Raw genomic sequence first — 11,425 nt, forward strand, 5'->3', positions numbered from 1 at the left:
CTAGTTGAGTAAATAATGTAAATTCTTTATGAATAATTCTCGTATAGTAAACTCAATATAGTCTTTGACTAAAATTTGAAGGACAAAGAGTCCTTCAAACGTTAAAAATAATAAATTAATTATTTACTTACTTAACAAATTTGCTTTATATCATTAGAAAAACAGACATATTCTTCTATACTTATATCATCAACTTTTTTTAAAAAGAAGTCACTATTATTACTTTTCATACAGTGAAAGGTGAATTTACCTTTTTAAAAATATTATCAAAATTTTATTTTTTATTTTTATCTTTTTTTTAAGACATATTTAAAATGAATTGACAAACAAATAGGTTTTGCGAAAAAAAAGTAGAAAGAGGTAGAAAAGGTATTCAGATAAATAGCATTGGGAATACTTGTAAAAGACTCTAATACCTAAGTCAGTAACAATTTAAATAAGTTTATGAAAATTGTTAGAAAATAAAAAATACCTATATTTAATAGAGTATTTATAAAAAAAAAATAAAATGTGATGAGTTGGTCATTACTTTCATAGTTCACATATAAAGTGAATGAATAATTTTTTTTTTCTGTAGTGCATGAAAAGTTATCACACATTGAAGTGGTTACTCATCTATTGATAATATCTGAGATAGTGGGATGACAAATTATTAGCTTCTGCAGAAGTCGGATCGGATAGAGTCATAATACCTATACCCGAATACGTTTGGTAGGTTAACTCATGTAATTTTTGGACTAATTTTTTTTTAGTATGGACATATTTTATTGGGTCTATTAAAAAACCAACTCATTTTAAGTCATGACTTTATTTATTTGGATTATGACATGAACAATTATTAATGATAGATAAGAATTTACTTTTATTTTTATGTTTAAATTTTTTTATGAATTTTGAATGCTTTTGTAACTATCTTAGATCATTAATAATCAATTAATTTTCTAAAAGATCATAAGTATCTTGATTTTCAAAAAATTAAATGTATAAAATTAATTCTTGAAAGATACAATTGTTTGGCATAAATTTTGTGATACGTTATCACTTAATTGACAAATAAAAATAATTTAATTTATTATTGTATTATTCAAAAACCAAACATTTCATTTTAGAGACATAATAACTTAAAATTATTTTATTTAATTTAACATCTATAATTTTATATATCAATAAAATTAGATCATAAAATCTTTTTTTGAATCAAGTTCAATCAAGTCTCATTTATTATATGCATGCTTTGTTGTCGTTATTGTCTTGTGTTTTTTTTAGTTGTTCTATTCCTTTTTTTTCTTCCAATCTTCCTTCATTATCATCATTACCGTTATCATTTTTTTCTTCTTTTTCTATATATGTTCAGTGAAACTATTGAACACAGAAATTTTAATGCACGACACAATTTTTTGTGTATGTACATCAAAGAAATTTTTGAAGGACCACATTTTTAGAACATAGACACCCAACTAACAAAATATACAATACAGAAAATTTGATGCATAACAGAAAAATTTTGGTGCACAGCACATAAATTTTTAAAGAATCACATGTCTAAAATATTGACATACAACCAATAAAATATACACAACACATCAATTTTCGTGCATAACACATAAATTTTTGAATGACTACATGTCTAGCTAGAATGTTGACTCACCGACCAAACCAATAAAATAAATTCCCAGTAAAAATTTATGTACTTATAAACATTTGTGTTATGTATAAAATTTTTATACTATGTACAAAAATTTATATATTATATCAATAAGTTTATACTTTATATTAGGGCAATTGACTTGAATAAAATAAAAGAGAGAAAATTTTACTGAAATACAACCATTGGAACTTCCTTACGTGCATGTCCTGATTTAATTTATATGTAAACCGTGGTGGGTAACCACAGTTTCCAATTTATATATAAGCTGACACGGTTTATATGTATGAAACAATGAACGTAAACTGCGGTTGCTTACCACGGATTATGCTTGAAAAAGGGTGCTAGAAACCGTTATTGGTCATCACGGTTTATGAAGAAACATTGTGAGCATAAAATCCTGTTAGCTACAACGGTTTATGTGTGAAGTACTATAAATACATTATCCGTTGTAACTCATCACATATCACATTTGTGGCAAAGCGAGCAAATTTTTTGAAGCTGGGTGGTTGAGAGAGTATTTGGAGAGGCTTTGAGGTTTTGAACCAGTTAGGTGGTGGAGTTATGGAAGACGAAACTCGCATGTACCGATTAAATGGCATTGCGCACGTGGGGCTGGATACATCGACCAAGAGGTTAGTTATATAACCTTATTATTACTACTACTACTACTACAACTACTGTGAGTTATTATTATTATTATTATTATTATTATTATTATTATTATTATTATTATTATTATTATTAGGAGACGTTAGTATTATTATTGTTGTTGTTGTTAGTATTATTATTCCTGTTGATATTGTTATTATTGTTATTATTCTTATTATTAGTATTATTGTTATTATTATTCATATTAATGTTATTCTTATCCTTCTTAGTAAGTATTGTTATTGTCGTTATTATTATGGTTATTGTTTCGTTATTTTTATCAATATTATTAGAGAAAATAGAAAATCAATGTGGGTGTATAATAATTTTTTTAAATTATATTTGCTGTTATTAGTATTGGTCGTATGTTGAGGATTTTCTTATCCACATCTAGGATTATTAGCGGTGTTAGGAGACAACATAATATGCCTTTACACGATCGGATTATACCGTATTTGGAGACCGTGGGCTTGTATCATTTGGCTAGGTTGAACAGTCAGTGGTTCTAGGTTGATGAGCCTCTACTTAGCGCATTTGTTGAGAGGTGGCGTCTTGAGACTCACACCTTTCACATGCCGTTTGGGGAGTGCAATATCACTTTGCAAGATGTGGCATATCAGTTGGGTTTGCACATCGATGGGGAGGCCGTTAGTGGGTGCCTGACTGACTTTAAGAATCTGATGAAGAACGGTAGACCCGCATGGGTCTGGTTTCGCGAGTTGTTTGGGGAGTTACCGCCGTAGAATAAAGTCAAGTAAATGACAGTGTGCTACACATGGTTCCATGAGAGGTTTCGGGTTCTCCCAGTAGATGCTAGTGAAGAGACTGTGCGTATATACGCGCGTGCCTATATTCTGATGTTGTTGTCCTCTCAGCTGTTTGCAGACAAGAACGCAAACTGGGTTCACCTTCGCTGGTTGCCTTATTTGGCATCGATGGACGACTTGGGCCGATATAGCTGGGGCTCGGCTGCACTGGCCTGGTTGTATAGATGTCTTTGTCGTGGGACAAATAGAAACATTGTTAACTTGGCCGGACCACTACAACTTCTACATTCTTGGATTTTCTAGAGGTTTCCCAGTCTCAGACCCAGTTGTTTTGAAGTGTTCGGATTTTCGCTGGCCTCCAGATATGGTTTATTCTTTTCGGTCCATAACTTGTTCAATTTCATGTGTTGTCGTTCCTTATGACATGCTTTCAATGAAACTTGTAGGTGGGCAGCATATCTACCGAGAAACGATGCAGGAGATCAAAGAGTAGTGTCTGCATGGCTTTCTTTAGATAGACTGCGTGTTCGCGATGTGAGTCATTTAGTTATTGTTCTTACAAGTAGTTATTCATGTTTACTCTGAAGGTCTTACCTAACATTACCTTCTCCGATACAGTTTGTGTGGGAGCCTTACTTTTCTCCTGATGTTGCTGCTGTTGTTCATCCGGAGATACTTGTTGACGAGTACCGTAGGCTATGGACGGCGGTCACTAGCCTGATATATTTTGCTGCGATAGAATGGCATCAGGTGATAGGGTGGTACCGCAGTTCGGCGGTGTTCAGCATCTCCCTCAGTTGGCTCTGAACATAGATTGGCTCCATGCGAAGGATGGAAGCGGTGGAGAGCGATGGTTCCCCAGATATTATTAGGAATGACATTTGCATTGGGAGAACAGAGTTGATTCAGTCATACCGGTCGATCGAGTAGCTAATCCGGGTCCATCAGCTGAGTACTTGGACTGGTGGTGCCGTGTGGCCCACAGATTCTTGTCCCCAGATGTTGCATTTCATGATCCTAGACCAATTGTGTTGACCGAGGAGGCTTGTCACAGAGGATCGTCGCAGGCACCTCCCAGGGTGCAGGTTCTCGACAGACCGGACAACAGGCGTGTGGATCAGTGTCGGCATATAGGCACACGTGCCACTGTTCGAGAGTGGCGATGGCTCGACGACCTTATGAATGAGGACCTAGATGGTGCTGATGATAGTGGTGTTGTGGATCATTGCGTTCCTCGACGTAGAGCCAGACGGCAAGGTGGGCGGGATAGTCGTGGACGGGCTTGAGGTAGAGGACCTTCCGCTGAGGATGATGGTGCTGATGCGTGAGCATCTTTCCTATCTTTTCCTAGTGAATTTGCATCTAATTTGTTGACTTTAATAAAGAATTAATTATCTTTTAACCAATATGGATGCTACTTTGAGTTTTTTGCAATTTTGTTTATTTTAGGTAGCATTCGGCTGGATTTGATGGAGTTTCTACAGCACAAGAACAAAAGGAGATGGCAGCGAGGAGCGACGCGTACGCGTGACTGACGCGTGCGCGTGATTTGGAGCTTTCCATGGCGACGCGTGCTCGTGGACTTGCGAAGAAGACCAGCAACGCGTACGCGTGACTGACGCGTACGCGTGACATGCGCCACGTGCAGAAAATGCTGGGGGCGATTTCTGGGCTGCTTTTGACCCAGTTTTCAGCCCAGAAAGCACAGATCAGAGGTTGTAGAGTGAAGGAATCAAGTGGTTCCCATCCATCAATTGAAGACTTGATGATTGTTATAATTAATTTTGATTTAAATTCAAATTTGATTTTTAAAATAGGAAAATATATTATCTTAATTTTAGATATTAGATTTTAAATTTATTAGGATTAGTTATGAAAAGAGATTCCATTTTCATTCCAGACTACCTCATTCCATATTAGACATTTTACCGAAATCCTTATTTTCTCTCTCAATCATGAGCAACTAAACCTCCACTGTTAAGGTTAGGAGCCCTGTCTATTGTATGGAATGATACTATTATTTTTCTATTTTAATTCATGTTTTGATTTATATTTCAATAATTGTTTTCGTTCTTTATTTTATGAATTTGGATGGAACGGAAGTATGACCCATGTTCTAATTGAGTTCTTGTATAACTTGGAAAAGCCTCTTTACTTGAACAACAGCTTGAAAACATATTATCTTAAATTTCTAATTGTTTGTATTTAACGGGATACGTGACATATAATCCCCTTATCTTTGAATAATTAGGATTCTTGTAGCATATAAACTGGAATTTGATCATCACCTTCTAATTGGAATTAATTGACCAAGAAATTGGCAGTTGATGAATTTTAGAGGAGACTAGGAAGGTCTAAGGAATTAGGGTCTAATCACATATAGTTTGCCATGAATTAAATCTTACATGATTAAAATAAATTAATAAGAAAAATCAATCTAGAAAATAGATATCTCTGAAACCTTAACTATTTCTCCATATATATTTCACAACTTCTTTACTCCTTGCATTCTGAAATTCTTAATTATTGTTTAATGCTCTTTGAATACCAAGACACTCTTTTCTACTTGCCTAACTAAGTGGTTTAACCAACCATTGTTGCTTGATCCATCAATCCTCGTGGGATCGACCCTCACTCACCTGAGGTATTACTTGGTAAGACCCGGTGCACTTGTCGGTTAGTCTGTGGTTGTTAAATCACCGCACCAGGTGCTCAGCATGCTGTTGGTGAGGATGTTAGAGGTTTGGACATAGGGACGGATCAGCCCACCTACGATGTAGGGGGTAGCTCTCAGATGTTCGGGAGTGTCGGGCCACAGGGATTCACTGACTTTACTACCGCGGCCGTCGGCATGGACATCGAGAATCCTGTTAGTCAGTCAAAGTTTTTTAGGGATATAGCAGACATGCTGAGGGACGATGATGCGACCCATTATAGGCCACAGATGCCTGAGGTTCATTCCCAGTTTGCCGAATACCAGCCACCGAGTCAGGATGTTCAGCCTCAGTTGTCGGTTGATCTCAATGAGCCTGCAGCTTCTCTATCTGACCCATGGTTCACGTTAGGAGGGACCCCAGCATCAGCATTCAGCACCGTTCCACCATAAATATCCACAGCAAAGGCTGATCAGCGACCGAGGAGGATGCGGCGTCCTCCTTTGTGTGGCACCGGAGGTCACCTGCTTGTTCATTTCGATGGTGACGATAGTGATACCATCGAGGATTTTGATTAGTTATGTGTTGTTTTTATATATGGTGGGAACTATGTTTTATTATGTTCTTAGCAACATCTTTAGGATTTTATGTTTCAGACTGTTGTTATATAGTATTAGACATGTATGTGTGTTATATATGTTTTAGGAACTATAGTTATGAACTCATTTGTCACAACTATTAACCTCATTCATAAGCATACCAACGTGTTTCAATTAAACATCTAAAATAAAAGGAGTTAAACAGACGAACTTAATACATTGAACAAACGAACAACATTCATTGACTCAAGACCTAACATTACTCAAATTAAGCATTCCTAATACAACTTAGACAACTACAACAAGATCATAAACGTCATAACATCTAACCATCCCCGGCAGTAGTATGTCTTCGCAGGTCACAGCTCTTCCGCGTATGACCAGGCTGACGGTAGAGCCTACAGTGCTTCGGGTGATTTTCAACAAACTCGATCCATGCTACCGCAGATCCTAGTTGCCTTCGAACGTCCTTCCCTTGCACGTCTCATGTTAGGATCAGGAATGACTGTTGGTCCAGCATATGGGGGCCATAGACCTTCTAGGATAGGCGGAACGAACCCTTGCTTGTACACGTTGAACACCTCAGTCATACGATACACCTCGTGAACATATGACGCCCAATTCAGGCGCGAGTGGGCGCAATATGTAATGGCGTGACAACATGGATAATGGAGCGCCTGAAAGTGGTCACAATCGCATGTGTGATCCTTAAGGGAAATTCGATAGCTACCTAGCAAGAAGTTTCCAGTCGGTGTCATCTCAGCCACCATGTACTCAGATTGGTGCCTGTCGTATAATGTGACGGTGAAGCACCTATGGTCTCTTATGTTCCGATCAATTGCCTTCACCAACGCCTGACAAAATTCATGCCCAGATCCCAGTTATGGCTCCACCGTCTGTCCGCAGACCACGAATAGCTCAGCAAGCCTCCCGTAAGTTGACTTAACCAACGAAGTGATCGGGAGATTACGAGTTCCCTTTAACACGAAATTCACACATTCACTAATGTTGGTTGTCATGTGTCCAAACCGTCTACCGCTATCCTCATGTTGGGTCCACTTGTCATACTCCATCCGGTTGGCCCAGTCACACATGGCCAGATTCTTAGTCCGCATGATGTCAAACCAGTAATAAAACTCTGCTTCTGATTTTGCATAGGCAGCATTCACCAGCATCCTCCTTGCATCTTTACCTTTGAAGCTAAGGCTAAAATTTGCTGTCACGTGACAAATACAGAATGCTCAAAAAGCACGTGGAGGCAGCCAACCATTCTCGGGGGCCTCAAGTGCAGCTTTGATGTCATTATGCCTGTCAGAGATAACAAGAATACCCTCCTGCGACGTCACATGTGATTGTAGGTTGGACAAGAAGATTGACCATGACTCCACATTTTATCCCTCCACAAGGGCGAAGGCTATCGGGAGGATTTTCGAGTTCCCATCCTGCGCTGTCGCCAACAGTAACGTGCCTCCATACTTGCCATACAAGTGGGTACCGTCAATACTCACGAGGGGCTTGCAGTGCCAGAAGGCCTCGATGTAGCGTGGAAATGTCCAGAAAAGATGATGAAAGTACACTGTTGACTCATCGACCTGATCCTCAAGTCGAACAGGAGAGGTCTTCAACACAGTGACTGTCCCAGCCATGGTTGACTGTACCCCTAGCATTCAACGTGGCAACTCGACATATGACTCTTCCCAATCTCCATATATTTGTGCTACTGGCTTCTATTTTTCCATCCAGACCTTTCTGTAACTAGGCCTGAACCTGTAATCGGCTTCTGTTGCTTGTTGCAAGACCTTTACCGTAACCGCAACATCCGCCCTAACCAACGAAAAAATCCTCGCACAGATAACGTGGTAATCAAGCTGCCGGTGATTACTGGAAATAGAGGTGGCTAGGCAAGTGTGCGGATCGTTGTACCTCCTAACCTCCCAAATGCCCTTTCGTACACGAAGCGATTTGCGAATCAACCAACTACAACCCTTGCCAAACTCCTTACATTTTCCATGATACTTTAGATGATCCGATTCTAAGACTTTGTATTCAACACCTCGACGGATGCTATAGTCCTTCACACTTAGAACAACTTCATCTTTATTCTGGAATGATTGCCCAATCTGAAATTCTATAGAAGAACCCCAATTGTAGCACCTCCGTCCGCCTGTTGACCAAGAGCCTCCAAGTTTAGAGTGGAGAAGTGTGGAGGGTACTGCTGTGTGCCAGAACTTGAAGGCCCGTACTGTGTATGTGGATTGGCACCTGTGTCATCATCGCTATCCCCAATGATATCTACAGGCTCCTGGTCAGAGTCATCGTCCCGCATTGCATTCTCTACTCGATCAGGTTCCCCGAAGCCTTGAACATCATGAATCATGCTACCACCGATATCCACCTCAAATGCCTGCTGCCAGACCCCAGGATTCTCCAATGGTACATAATCAACTGCCTCCGTTCGATCTAAATCAACCGCAAAGGAAGGGGATGCGACCTGCGGAACAGATGGTCCGGCCGCAAGCATCGAACTAGACGCACCGCCCACGGCAGTTGAGCTATGAACTGGAGCTGATACCCCAGAACTATCGACACCAACCTCCAACTTTGCATACGACCTCCGAAAAACTCCTAACACAATGAAACAGAATCCTAATGTCTTCATCGGCCGCTAGCACAAACGTATCATACTTAACACTGGTCGAGACAACTGCGATGAAAATATTGTAGAATAGCTTTTTCACCCACTTGCTCCCAAATACCCCAAGTTTTTGCAAGATGTTGTTCTTTACATCTAACAAAGTGCTTAATGAACTGATGAATACACTCAATGGTTTTCTGTCAGTGAATTTCACACCATATTTTTTGCTTCTTTTAATTTTCCTAGAGCAATGCACTAAGACAAGAAAACTTTCTTCCTCACTTGCCATTATGATATCTCTCCTCTTCAGCAGCTTGAATCTCACTCATATATATAAAATTCTTCTCCTAATAAACTGTGACAGCTAACATGGTTCTCTACCTTTACAAGACCCTTCATAAACTGTGGTAGGTTACAGGGTTTTATGAGCAAATTTCTGTCTTCGTAAACCGTGATTAGGTTTATGGTCATTCTATCTCACATGTAAACCGTGCCAGCTTACAATGGTTTATATATAAATTGGAAACCGTGGTTACCCACCACGATTTACATATAAATTAAATCAGAACATGCACGTAAGAAAGTTGCAATTGTTGTATTTTAGTAAAGTTTTCTCTCTTTTATTTTATTTCCGTGAATTGCCCTTTATAATATGTGCAAAATTTTTCGTATTATATCAATAAATTTTTGTGCTCAAACAAAAATCTTTATAAAAAAAAACGTGAAAAAGAAAAAAACAGTGATGCATATAAATTTTTTTTTTGCTAGACTTATGCTAATTTAATTACAAAAACAATACTTATATAGATAACATCATCATTTTATATATATAACATTTATAATTATATATTTATTATATTTAAAATTATTTATTTATTTTAATAATAATTAAAAAATATAAAATAAAAATATCAAATTATTTTAAATTTATTTTTATTATCTATTAAATATTTTATTTTTTTTAGAATCAATTTGATCATTATTCATTAACTCTTAACTATGAAACATCATTTCATTTTAATTTACTTTATCCCGCATGTAAGCAAGAGCATTGACATTAGTTCATGTACGTAGTTGGTGGTGGGCATTATTGTTTGGCAAGATAAGAAACTAAAATAGTAACAAATAATTTATTAGAAGCCGCTCAAATTATTGAAGCACAGAAAAAATAAAATATTTGCATCATTTTTCAACCTCTCGTGAATCCATGTTCCAACAAGGCAAGCAATGTGAATGCGTTATGTTTCTTTCCATTTTTAATACTTTAATTTATCGAGGAAGAATAAAACCAAAAATATTTAATAACAAAAAAATAATTAAAAATATTAAACAACATAAATTTAATGAATATTAATTTTAATGAATATTAAACAACATAAATTTAAACTTTTTTTTTGTTTCTTTAATATTATCCGAATAGAACATATATTCATCATATACTATAGGTTATTACCAAGATAATAATCAAGGATTGCCTTTTATTTGCTGAGTTAATAATATAGTTGAGGCATTGATGAGGGGACAAAGTACAATAATAATGATATGATAAACAACATTACGGGATCTGATACTCCACATTTTTTCGAGCAAGAGAAAAAGATAGCAAGTGTTCATCATCGTAAATTACAAGACAGTCAAAAAAAAAATATCAGAGACCATCGAAATTAGAAATTCAAAAGTAGACCTGCCTCTTTCGTTTCGGATCCAATTTGCCCAAAAGTGATGCAAAGGAACAGCCCAACGTGCCACGTCATCAGACATAACCTGCTGATGACGTTTGCCTCATTTACTTTAGTCTGACTCTGATAAGATGGGGTTTTGAAATGGAAAGCACCAAATGTCTATGGAAGTTAATATATTAAATTAAGGGTGAAATTTAATATATAGGTAATATAAAATATAAATTCAGCATTGAACGGCTGCGGTCCCATGGTCTAGTGGTTAGGACATTGGACTCTGAATCCAGTAACCCGAGTTCAAATCTCGGTGGGACCTTAATTTTAAATTTCACCACCTCGTACTTTTATATTTAATTTTTTCTTTTTTCTGTCTTAATTTAAATGTATTATTTGTAAAATTTAAATATAGATGTGAATATATAATAATTTTGTATTCTTATATGTATTATTTAATGGTTGATTGATGAATGCTCATTTTTAATGTCACAATTTAATTCTCAAATGGCTTAACTATATAGATGTGAATATGTAATAATTTTGTATTCTTATCTATACTATTTTACGGTTGATTGATTAATGCTCATTTTTTATGTCACAATTTAATTTTCAAATGGCTAAACTCCATAAACTCAACCTTTCATTCCCAGACAATATTGTGAACTATGCCAGAAAATTATTTGAAATATATGCGACCAACTTAATACAAATAAATAACTATGTTTATATATATATATATATATATATATATATATATATATATATATGTATTAAAAATTAGTTACGAACTAGCCATTG

At 36.6% G+C, this 11,425-nt stretch overlaps 1 non-coding gene across 1 annotated transcript; it reads left to right on the forward strand.

Annotated features, from left to right (window-relative positions):
- The first annotated feature begins 10,874 nt into the window (after positions 1 to 10,874).
- Positions 10,875 to 10,946, forward strand: TRNAQ-CUG (transfer RNA glutamine (anticodon CUG)). The gene has a single exon. It is a non-coding gene; the product is annotated as a tRNA-Gln (tRNA).
- Positions 10,947 to 11,425: the final 479 nt, after the last annotated feature.

The sequence above is a fragment of the Arachis hypogaea genome, chromosome 3 (assembly GCF_003086295.3).
Source record: "Arachis hypogaea cultivar Tifrunner chromosome 3, arahy.Tifrunner.gnm2.J5K5, whole genome shotgun sequence".
NCBI classification, from domain to species: Eukaryota; Viridiplantae; Streptophyta; class Magnoliopsida; order Fabales; family Fabaceae; genus Arachis; species Arachis hypogaea.